The sequence below is a fragment of the Chelonoidis abingdonii genome, chromosome 1 (genome assembly GCF_003597395.2).
Source record: "Chelonoidis abingdonii isolate Lonesome George chromosome 1, CheloAbing_2.0, whole genome shotgun sequence".
NCBI lineage: Eukaryota > Metazoa > Chordata > Testudines > Testudinidae > Chelonoidis > Chelonoidis abingdonii.
In genome coordinates, this window is record NC_133769.1 from 12,821,368 (window position 1) to 12,833,823 (window position 12,456).

Genomic DNA, 12,456 nt, shown 5'->3' on the forward strand with positions numbered 1-12,456 from the left:
GCATTAGCTTTTTTAATGGCCATATCACATTGGTGGCTCATAGTCATCCTGTGATCAACCGATACTCCGAGGTCCTTCTCCTCCTCTGTTACTTCCAACTGATGTGTCCCCAATTTATAACTAAAATTCTTGTTATTACTCCCTAAATGCATGACCTTGCACTTTTCACTATTAAATTTCATCCTATCCCACTTGGCATTTCCTTGGCCAACTATTGACCTCTCACTTTGCTCAAGTTAAATCTGTAAGACATAGGTGACCAGCTGCAGGTTTATATGCATTCGCTCTATGACTTCTTGCTTTTCAGACTAAGGAGGCAGTATTATCCAGGACTGAAGAACAGCTGACTGAGAGTCAGGACTGCTGTGTTCTATCCCCTGATTTACCACTGAGTTGCTGAGTGGCCATGGATGAATTACTAATTCCAAAGATCAGTTTATCCATCATTAACATGAGACACGGGCCCCAGTTGAAATATGGCCAGATATTGGACTGTGCTTAATCCAGATTTAAATGTTGAGGACTGAGCATATTTTTACCTCACATGAAGTTTTCTTGGCTCACGGCAGGAAGGCTGAGTCCTAATTAACCTTTGTAGATTCTGTTTTTTTGGTGAGTTGGGTCAAGCGTTTAGCCTGAGCAATGGATGGCATGGATCTGCTGTGCCCCAGGAGCAATTGTGGGAAGGATTTGTGACTCAGGGAGTCACAACGCTCCATTGTTTCTCTCTTGCTTTCTGGGGAGAGGAAGTAAGTTACTGCAGTCCTTGGAAGGATGCAATTTACGCTTTGCCCTTTCATCTGGCCTGTGGGTGGGAAGTGGAACCAAGGATCCATCCACTCCCAGCCCCTCTCCATGGGCGGCCCTCTGCAATAAATCTGGACCGAAGGAGATTGAATCTCCACTGCCCTGCCTCTTGTGTAGCCATTTGCACCTTTCTGATCTGGCCATATTTTACACCCACGTTGCAGCCTAGATGATGACACAAGGTACAAGGCAGTGGAAAATCAGATATAGTATATAACTAGGCCAAGCATTGAAGTGTGCGTGCGCTAGGCCTTGCTCCCTCTTACACCGATGCATGGCTGAGCAAGACAACAGCACCATCCAGCCCTCTTTTATTACACACTAGTCTGACGTTGGCCCAGTATCTACATCCCTATTTATTATATTTGGATAGCAACAGAAGGAGACAGCCCTAGCTGTCTTTTTATTGGATCATCATCCTTTTTAAACCTACGCAGAAGGAGGAGAAAAGCATGTCCTCCTTTCTGTGCAGGCCAGGAGTTTTGGCCTGCTCCCCAGGGATTTAAAAAAAAAAAAGATATAAAATGCACTTCTTTTTTTTGGCTGGCGTTATCATAGAAAAATGCACTGCTGCTTTTTTTCCTGGCTGTAGAGGAATTCCTGTGTTATTATACAACAGGCTGACGGAGTCAAACTGTACCACTAAGAGCCAGAGTTGTGGTTAATTAGTAGCCCATTTAGGAAATTATGTTATCATTACCTCATCCTTTCTTCGCCTAACAGCCTTTCTCCCCCCTTCATTTCCCCCAACAACTTCTCCCACCCAGGGATATTATTATTTCTAATGACACTATGTCACACGTGCAAATCAAAGCCTCTTAAATACACCTCAACTTATTAGGTCTCCAGAGGTTTTAAATCCCATGTGAGATAATTCTTGGCTTTGGCACCGAAAACAACAGAAAAAACTGTGTTCTGGCTTTGACGGCCAGTTCCATCCCTGCGTCTCCACCAGGAGCAGAGTCTGACACTGGATTGACCTCAGCTTGACACACACCTGTTGACAATGAACACTCTTGCTATTATCCACCACAATGCTCCACTGTGATAAAGCAAAGTAGAAAACAAACAGTGGAAAGGCCCTCTAGCAGCAACCGACCAGGTCACAACAACAAGCCATGGCAACCTGCATAATAAAAAAGGGAGATAAAATAAAACCACAACACAGAAGAGGAGTTCCTGGCTGCCTGCTCAGAGACAAGAGGCTTGTTATTAATGGTTGCAGTTTTTTCTGTCTTTCATCCGACTCTGTGTTTGGTTGGGCTGTGGCTGAATCAAAGAAGTTTTAGAGACTGCAGAGGTCTGTCAGATGCAGGGTAGGATTGTTCTACACAAAATATTTGCCCACCAGTCTAATTTTAAATGGGGCTTCCCATGCTTCCATTGAGCTAATTCCATGCTATAATAATAGATCTAGCACTAAAGGAAGTTTTGCTTGCTGTTAAGTCCAGATTTTGCTTTGCTTATCAGTGCTATGATTGCTGCTTATTTAACCCACAGGCAGACGAGGGTTACAGTTCCCCTCCAACTTGACCCACTCACTCAGGACTGAACTGGGGATTTCTAGAGCTAAAAGCAAAAGCTACTACAGCTTGAGTTTAATACCCAAAGAACTGTATTTGGGGCTACAAGTCACTCATATCCTCTGAGGATCAGGCACAGAGGGGGATCTGTAACATACTTGCCAGTGGGTTATACTTACTGCACCAAAGAAGCTCATTTCACTGTTACTAAGTGTCTTTCTCTTCCTTCTTCTCACCTGTCTGTTTCGCTTTACCTGTTGGTCTCTCATAATATGTTTAGTTTGTAAGCTTGTTGGGGCAGATTGTCTTGCTGAGCACAATTTTGGCCCTGATCTTTTCCTGTGGCTCCTAGGCACTACAATAATAAATAACATATACTAACCATAATCTTGGTATGTAACCTATCATTTATTTCAGCTTCTGTACCAGATGGCTGCAGGATAATTAATGTGACACCAACATGTGAAAAAGACTCCAGAGGCCATCCTGGCAATTGCAGGCCAGTTAGTAAACCTAACTTCAGTATGAGGCAAATTGGTTGAAACTGTAGTAAAGAACAGAATTATCAGACACACAGATTAACATAATTTGTTGAGGAAGCATCAGCACGGCTTTTGTGAAGGGAAGTCATGCCTCCCCAGTCTATTAGAATTCTTTGAGGGGGTCAACAAACATGTAGACACAGGTGATCTAGTGCATACAGTGTACCAAAGGCTCCTAAGCAAATTAAGCAGTCATGGGATAAGAGGGAAGGTTCTCTCATGGATCAGTAACTGGTTAAAAGACAGGAAACAAAGAGGAGGAATAAATGGTCAGTTTTCAGAATGGAAAGAGGTAATATAGTGGTGTCTCCCAGGGGTCTGTACTGGGACCAGTGCTGTTCAACATAGTCATAAATGATCTGGAAAAAGGGGTAAACAGTGAGGTGGCAAAATAGCAGATGATACAAAACTACTAAAGATAGTTAAGTCCAAAGCAGACTGTGAAGAGTTACAAAGGGATCTCACAAAACTGGGTGACTGGGCAACTGGATGGCAGATGAAACTCAATGTTGATAAATGAAAAGTAATGTGCCTTGGAAAACATAATCCCGATTCCCAGCTATACATACAAAATGATGGGATCTAAATTAGCTGTTACCACTCAAGAAATAGATCTTGGAGTCATTGTGGATAGTTCTCTGAAAAAATCCACTCAATAAGCAGCAGCAGAATGTTAGGAACCATTAGTAAAGGGATAGATAATAAGACAGAAAATATCATAATGCTACTATATATATCCATGATACACCCACACCATATTTGCTGTTCTGGTCACTCCATCTCAAAAAAGAGATATTAGAATTGAAAAAAGTACAGAGAAGGGCAACAAAAATGATTAAGGTATGGAACAGCTTCTGTATGAGAAGAGATTTAAAAGACTGGGACTTTTCAACTTGGAAAAGAGATGACTAAGTGGGGATATAATAGAGGTCTATAAAATTGTGATTGGTATGGAGACAGTGGATAAGGAAGTGTTATTTACTCCATATAACACAAGAACCAGGGGTCACCCAATTAAATTAATAGGCAGCAGGTTTAAAACAAACAAACAAAAAGAAGCATTTCTTCGCACAATGCAGTCAACCTATCGAACTTGTTGCCAGGGGATGTTGTGTAGGTCAGAAATATAACGGGGTTCAAAAAAGAATTAGATAAATTCATGGATGATCGGTTCATAAATGGCTATTAGCTAAGCTAGTCAGGGATGCAATCCCATGCTCTGGGTGTACCTAAACCTCTGACCACCAGAAGCTAGGTGTGGACAATAGGGGGATGGATCACTAATGATTACCTGTTCTGTTCATTCCCTCTGAAGCACCTGACATTGGCCACTGTTGGAAGACAGGATACTGGGCTAAATGGACCATTGGTCTGACCCAGTATGGCCGTTCTTCTGTACTTCTGTTCTTACCCCATTACTTAGTTATTCCCTGAGGTACCTCCATCTTCCCTCTTAGTGTTAAGACACCTCACTCATTTGCAATTGGTTGTCAGGTTCCCCGTTCAGCCATCTCTTCACTAAGCTGTTTGTATTTAGTTCCTTTTACTAGGTTTAAAATTTTTGGTGTTCTCCACTGAACTCCTTCCAATTCATTGCTTTGACTCTGGGATGAGATGCCTGGAACAAAGTGCAGTGTTCCAGGTATGGTCTCATCGTAGCCCATTAGAGAAGGACTTTCACCTCCCTGATGTGCTGCTACTTTGTACGCAGCACAAAATTGCTCTGACTTACTTTTCTGTTATAATGAATTGCCAGGACCAGAGCTGCGTGAATAATAGATTTTTAGTTGACTGGCAATTGCAGAAAATTTTAACTAAAAATTATTTTGGGTCAAACCGAAAAAAACATTTGTTTAATTTTTTTGGTGAAACAAAAGTAAAAAAATTAAATAAAATAATCAGGGGAAAAGCCTGTTTCCTTTTGACAAAATTGAAATTTTTTGTTGCAATTTTGACCCTTTTAAAAACATTTTTATTGTTATTTTAATAAAACGAAAGGAAACTCTGAAGAGTTTTCAAACTGAAAAATTGAAACATTTATGGGTTTGATTTTTTTCAGAATTTTTAAAAGGTTTTTTTTGAACCGAAACAATTCAGTGAAACAGATGAACTTGTGAGACGTTTGAGGTGCCAAATATGCATTTTCATCCCCCCAAAAGTTTTATCTGAAATTTTGCCCCGCTTTACCCAAAACACATCTACTATCATCTCTCAGGCCATATATAGACTAGGAACATAAGTTGTGTTTTAAAATGTTACCTATTTGTAAACAAGACTCTTCACCAGTGGTAGTCAGGGCAAGTAATAATTCAAATAAGTGTAGCTGGTTGTGCTCAACAGTGGATGGGAGGCTAAGGTTAACCACAGCCAACGAACACATTTTTCAATGTGACTTGGCCAGTCGATTCTAGGTTCTAATTCCTGCTTAAAATCACATTAATTAAAATGTACTGGAACCTATTTTGTTAGAGTATGTCTACACTGTAATCCGAGGTGAGACTAGGCATCTAGTTTTCGACTGGAACACCCAGTTGAAAAGGGACCCTGGCAACTGTGGTCGGCACTGCTGACTGGGCCATTAAAAGTCCAGTCAGCAGCCCAGCAGGGGCCTGGGGCTAAGGTAGGCTCCCTGCCTGCCTTAGCTCTGCATGGCTCCCGGAAGTGGCTGCCAAGTCCCTGCATCCCCTAGTGGAAGGGCGGACAGGGAGGCTCCGCGGGCTGCCCCCACCCCTAGTGCCGGCTCTGCAGCTTCCATTGGCAAGGAACCGCAACCAAAGGGAACTATGCGGGTGGCACCTGCAGACGCAAGGGCAGTGTGCGGAGCCTCCCTGGCTGCCCCTCTACCTAGGGGCTGCAGAGACTTGGTGGCTGCTTACTGGGAGCCGTGGTAAGTGCCTCCGGGACCCCGCATCCCAACTCCACTCCCTCACCCCAACCCCCTGCCCCAGTCCAGAGTCCCCTCCCACATCCAAACTCCCTCCCAGAAGCCCACTCCCTGCACCTCCCCAACACCCCAATCCCCAGTCCTGAACCCCCTCCTGCACCCCAAACCCCTCATCCGTGGCCCCACCCCCAACTGGAGCACTGACTCCCCCTGCATCCCAACCCCCTGCCTCAGCCTGGAGCCCCCTCCTGCACCCCAAACCCCTCATTCCCAGCCCCAGCCCAGATCCTGCACCCTCAGCTGGAGTCCTCACCCGCCCCAACCCAACCCAACCCGGAGCCCTCTTATACACCCTGAACCTCTCATTTCTGGCCCCACCCAGAGCCCACACCCCCAGCCCAAAGCCCTCACCCACTCCCAGACTGCAACCCCCTGCCCCAGCCCATTGACAGCGAGTGAGGGGGGAGAGCGAGCGACGGAGGGATGAAGCGAGTGGAGGCTAGGATAAGGGGCGAGGCAGAGGCAGGGCCTCAGGGCAGTGGTGGGGCAGCGGGCAGGGCAACCCTAGGTGAGACTGCAGCTCAGGTAGTCACACCCACACTAGCACAGCTAAAAATAGTGGTCTAGATATGGTGTTACAGCCACTCAGGGGAATACAGGGAGCAAAACACAGCAACTGCTTCTTTATTAACTTACAAAATGGCCCCAGGCAAAACTCCCCACCCCAGAATACATGTTTAGGGATTATCCTAAAATAACTGTTCTCAACTCCCAGGATACAACATCCCTCCCCGTCAAAGTTCAACAAAATTTCATTGGTAGGTAAATCAACAGCTTACTATAAAAACTGGAACTTTAATGAGAGGTTCAGGGTAGACTACCTGACCTCATGTGGAGAAAAGCGAAAAGGATTGTTCTGCCCCAGACACAGATCCAAGTGGGCAGAGGGTTTGTGTTGTCTCTTGAGGCACTGGCAGACTGGAGTAGATGTTCCTGGCATAGCCAGGACAGGTGGCAATTCCATAGTTGCCCCAGTACTAAGAGGCTGAGAGTCTTTTGGGGGGTTAGCTCTAGTACTTGATCCAACAGGAGCAGATTGTGCCTGCCTGTAACCGGGCGAACTCGCCCCCGCGGCGCCTCCTGCTGGTTGCTTCTGGGAATTAGCTCACGTACACAGCTCGGAGTGCTCTCTGCAGGCCAGTGATCCACCTTCTGGCTTCCGCTACTGGCCCCGTGTCCCTCCCTGGACCCCGGTGCCCCTTCTACGTGGGGTTCTGCCCCCTGGCAGTAACCCCTTTCTCTTAAGGGTTTCCTCCTCCTGGGAACCCCCCCCCACTCTCTATCCCCACTTTGCCTCAGGGTCTTGGCAACTGCCCAGTCATTAGCTAGCCCCCACGCCCTGGGGCAGACTGCAGTGTTAGCCTCTCATCACTGGCAAAGGGGTTTGGACCTGCTGCCTTGGCCTAACACACTGGATTGCACCATGCACCCCAGTACCTGGCACCTTAGCCTTACTCTCTAGGCCCACTATGTCTGGGCTTTACAAGGCAGGAGCCCCGATGCACTTCCTTCCCCAGCCTCTGATCGCTGAGTTCATTCTCTGGTCTGGTCCCTTGCAGCACCAGGCCTCTCTCTCTTGAGACACCACATGAGAGACTCCCCTGGCTCCTGGCTTCTCTGCCCTTTTATAAGGGCTGTGGCCTCAGTTGGTGGCGTGGCCCCAGCTGCAGCCACTTCCAATCAGCGCACAGCACGTAAGGCTGCTTTCCCAGTCGCGGCTCCTCCTGGGCGTTTTTACCCCCTCAGGGCCGGAGCAGGGATCCACCTGCTTAACAGCGCCCACAGGCTCGGTGCGTCAAGCAAGAGGTCACAGAAGGACTAGCAGAGATCGATGCGAATCAGGGAAGATAGAGGCAGATATTCCTCCTATAGGCGGTCGATATTAAATTAACTTAAGCAGGAGTCACAACTTCTGAGGAAGTGAAGGAAAATCCATTTGACCTGAAAGACAGGCACTTGATGTGCCCAGCATCTCCACCTTTACCCCACGGTCTACCAAATTGTTGCACCTCGGACGACCAACCCCCAGTGATAGCAGGCGAGACACCAATTCTTCCACGGCAGTATAATGCCAGCTCATTTAGATTTAGACTCTGCAGGAAGGAGAATAGTCTGGGGATTCAATTGTCCTCTGCAAAAATTGAAAATATTACAGAGCCAAGTTTCTGCATTTTTGAAGTTTAATATCTGAAGTCTGCTAGTTGGCTTCACAGCTTATTCTTTCAAATGAGCGTGATGGTCAATCCGGAGCAGTAAGAAACGCTCACTCAGAGGTTCTGATCAGGTGGAGGCGACATATGGACGAGCAAGGGAGCGGCGGTTTCGTCCCTTCCCTCAATTTGGAGGGATGGTGTCAAAATCTTGTAGGTGAGAACTTACTGCTGATGGATCCAAAGATTAGGCTGCAATAAAGAGCAGCATCTGCCTGGATTTATCTAAAGTTCTACATAAAGAACATAGGGGACAGCCATGCAATCACCTTCCAAAAGGCAAAATATTATACTCCAACAGAGAAATATATCTCCATTGGAAAAAGAACTTTCTCTTTTTTCAGGAACATGAGGCAACAGATCTTTTCCCCCTTTGAGACATCCAATGTCAAGGGGAACTTGAACTGAGGCAATAGGCTGAAATATGAGGGGACTGAAAGAGTAGTAGGGGAATAGACTGAAGCTTTGTTTGCAAAATTATAAACTGCAGGCCAGTGATTCCACCTTCTGGCTTCCGCTACTGGCCCCGTGTCCCTCCCTGACCCCGGTGCCCCTTCTACGGCGGTCTGCCCCCTGGCAGAACCCCTTTCTCTTAAGGTTTCCTCCTCCTGGAACCCCCCCCCACTCTCTATCCCCACTTTCCTCAGGTCTGGCAACTGCCCATCATTAGCTAGCCCCCACGCCCCTGCAGACTGCAGTGTTAGCCTCTCATCTTTGGCAAAGGAGTTTGGACCTGCTGCCTTGGCCTACCCCTGGGTTGCACCTGCAACCCTAGTACCTCTCAGCCTACTCCTAGGCTGCAAGCCTGGGCTTTCCAGGAGAGCTCCCTGGCTCCGCTGCCTTCCCAGCCCTGCTTTACCCTGGTCTGTCCCTTGCACAGCCAGGCCCTCTCTCTCTGAACACAGAGAGAGACTTCCCTGGCTCCTGGCTTCTCTGCCCTTTTATAAGGGCCTGTGGCTCAGTTGGGCGTGCCCCAGCTGCAGCCACTTCCCAATCAGCCCAGCCTAACGTTCAGCCGGGTTTCCAGCCCTGGCCCCTTCCCTGGGCTGTTTTTAACCCCTTCAGGGCCGGAGCAGGGATCCACCCTGCTACACTGCCCCAATTCTGAACTTAGGTGAATCTGCTGATCCACCATTGCTAGGTGGAGATGGTGAGTCCTTTGAACTGGACTCAGGTTCCTTACCTCCTCCCTGGACAAGCAGACGGTCTATATGTCATCTCATGGAGGAACTGACTACAGCAACCTGATAGGAAAGAGGGCCTGGAGCTTTTATGATCATGCTGGGCAACCAGCTAGGCATTTCCACAAAATTGCGAACCCAACAGTGTACTCTAAGAAACAAAAAGCGAGTGCCCTGTTGATGGTCATGATTGTGTTTTCTTGATGTTGATGCACTTATTTCTCCAGACAAGGTGGAGTGGGTACATATCAGCCACCTCATCAGTAGGTTCTAAGTATATACCCCTATTGTGGCATGAGGGGTTGTTCTATAATTACACAAGAACTGAGACAGCCTGGTCTGCAGTGACCCCTCAGTAACCTTCCTGAGTCCATTCTGAAAGAACTGAACAGCCCTCTCTACCAGCCCATTCGTAGGGTGAGTGGTAGGGAGCAGAAATTATATGTTTGATCCCATTAACCCTCAGGAAGACCTGGAATTCCTCACTGGTAATATTATTGAAGACCACAGTCTCAGGCAGTCCATGTGTGCTAAACAAGAAACAAAGCTCCTCAATGGTTATAGAGGAGGTAGCTACTCAGAAGGACTTCCATCCACTTAGAATGGGAATCCACGCATCATGGAACAATGACCCAAGGGCAGGACCAGCTTTGTCGATGTATAGTCTGATCCAAGGCCTTCTTGTCCATTCCCATGGTGATAGGTCTGCTACAGGAGGCAATTTCCTTAACTGTTGGCATGTGGCACAACCCAGTAGTGCTTGCTTTATCTCTCTAGCTAGGCTTGGCCACCAAATCTAACTTCTGGCCAAAGTTTTAATTTGGGTGATTCCAGGGTGAGTTCCATGCAGTTCCTCCATTATTAACTTTCTTGCGTGGGCAGGTAGCACTACTTGTGATCCCCAGAGGAGATTTAGCAGAGAATCCTGTGGCACCTTATAGACTAGCAGACGTTTTGGAGCATGAGCTTTCATGCATCCGATGAAGTGGGTAATCACCCACGAAAGCTCATGCTCCAAAACGTCTGTTAGTCTATAAGGTGCCACAGGATTCTCTGCTGCTTTTACAGATCCAGACTAACACGGCTACCCCTCTGATAGAGGAGATTTCATTTCCAACACCAGTGAAAATAAGGACATATGTCGGAAGATACCATCAACTCAAGCCATCCATGTGGTACAAAATAAGAGATTAGAATGGCCCCGGGAATTAGACCCTTTCAATGATAGGACTGCAGCATGTTGATAGGCTCATGTTTCTGGGAAGCTTGCACTGCCATTGTCCATGCTACACTTGTTCTATAGAATGAGGAGATCAGACTCCAACACTGCCCATGTGGCACCTACGCCTGGTCATTTTTTGCCCACCTTGTGTGGGGTACGTCTACACTAGAGGGGCAATTTCTAGCTCAGGTAAATGTCTGTGCGCTAACTTTGATTGAGCTAATGCACTAAACACAGAGCGTACCCACGGTCATGCAAGCAGTGGCATGGACTAACCACACCAAGTACAATCCCACCCAAGACCCGAGGCAGGTACTCTGGCAACTAGCCTGTTCCACTGCCTGGGTCACCACAGCTGCTCTATTTTTAGCATACTAGCTTGATCGACACCAATGCAGCTCTGTCCACCAAGCTGGAAATTACATCTCCAAGTCTGGTGTTGATGCAACCACAGTTGATGTTTGGTTTCTGTGGGGGAAGACCTGTCCACCTAGGCTAATAATCAACTAAGATGGCAATTTAGAAGGGGACTAAAATGATGTAGCATGAAATTTAGCCCTGGTGCAGAATATAAGCAAAACACTCTCTGCACCACTTAAAAGCTACACAGCCGTGCACCCTAAATCAAGGTAGATCTGCTCCATCCTCAGTGTGCCATGATAAGGGTATCTGTGCCAGTCTTGCCTAGTCCAGTGCAGAAGGCTGCAATGGGGGTGGGACATGGCAAATGCCACAGCGGCACTACCACATTGCTCCAGCAGCCTTAGGGAGGGAGGGGGAAAGGCAGTAGCAAATTCCTAATGTAGATGCACTTAAACCACTTTAAATCTTACTTAAATTGGTTTAATTAAGCACAATAATTTACTGAATTAAGGCAAATCAATGTAAGTCAGGCTTTAGTGTGTTTGTAATAAAAGCTTTCTGTGGTCTATCAATCTAATTACACTGGCACAACTTTTCTAATAAAGACAAGGCCTCAGATTCCCTTCCATAGCCCTTCATAGTGACATGGGGGCTTCAAATACCTTCAGACTAAGGCAACACAATGCAAATAGCAGGTATTGGTACTGTTTCGTTTCCCTCTCAAAAAAACCTTTTTTTAGTATTCCACACAGGAGTGTTTATTTTGGGTGCTTTTATCTGTTTAAGGGCTTAGATATAAGCGATAGCTGCACTGCAGTATTAGCTTATTTCTCACTCATGCTGATAATGTCTGGGGCCAATGCTTTTACTCACCTTGAGTAGCACCTCACCCTTCATATAGCCCCATTGAAATCAACAGGGCTATTTTCTGAGTCAGGTATTCGTTGAGGTGAGTTGTGTATCGGAACCTGACTACAGATGATCATTACTTCAAGGTGGCCAACTCTGGACATTTTGCTGCTAGTCTCACAATATCTGGTGTTTTTCTTAAATCCCCAGCTGCTGGAGTCAAGTTATAATGTGAGAATCTCCACTTTCATGTAACATAAAAAGGTAAGTTTCTAACCCTTAGGATTGGAGAGAAACCTTTGAAAATGTGAACCCTACATACTCCAACACCATCTAGAGCAATAAAAAGAATCTCAAAAGTATTTTTGTCTCATGATTTTTAGCTAATCTCATGATTTTTTAGGGCCTGACTCACTTTTTAAATGCTTGGGAATACTGTTGTTTCTCACATACTAGCCCCACTCAGAGTACGTCTACCCTGCAATAAAAGACACACGGCATGGCTGCGGCTGGCCTGGGTCTGCTAACTCAGGCCCGTGGGGCTAAAAATTGCAATGTAGACATTCGGGCTTGGGTTGGACCTGGGCTCTCAGAACTTCCCGGGGTCTCATCCCAAGCCAAAATATCTAGGTTGCAATTTTTAGCCCTGCAGCCCGAGCCCCATAATCCCAAGTCAGCTGACTCAGGCTCTGAGAAGGTGCCCTGGGTTTTTTTATCGCAGAAAAGACATACCCTAAGATTTCTCTACTCGTCTCTTGATTTAACCTCAGAGCCAGACTTGTAACATTTAGGCCTTATCTATCCACAGTTTGAGC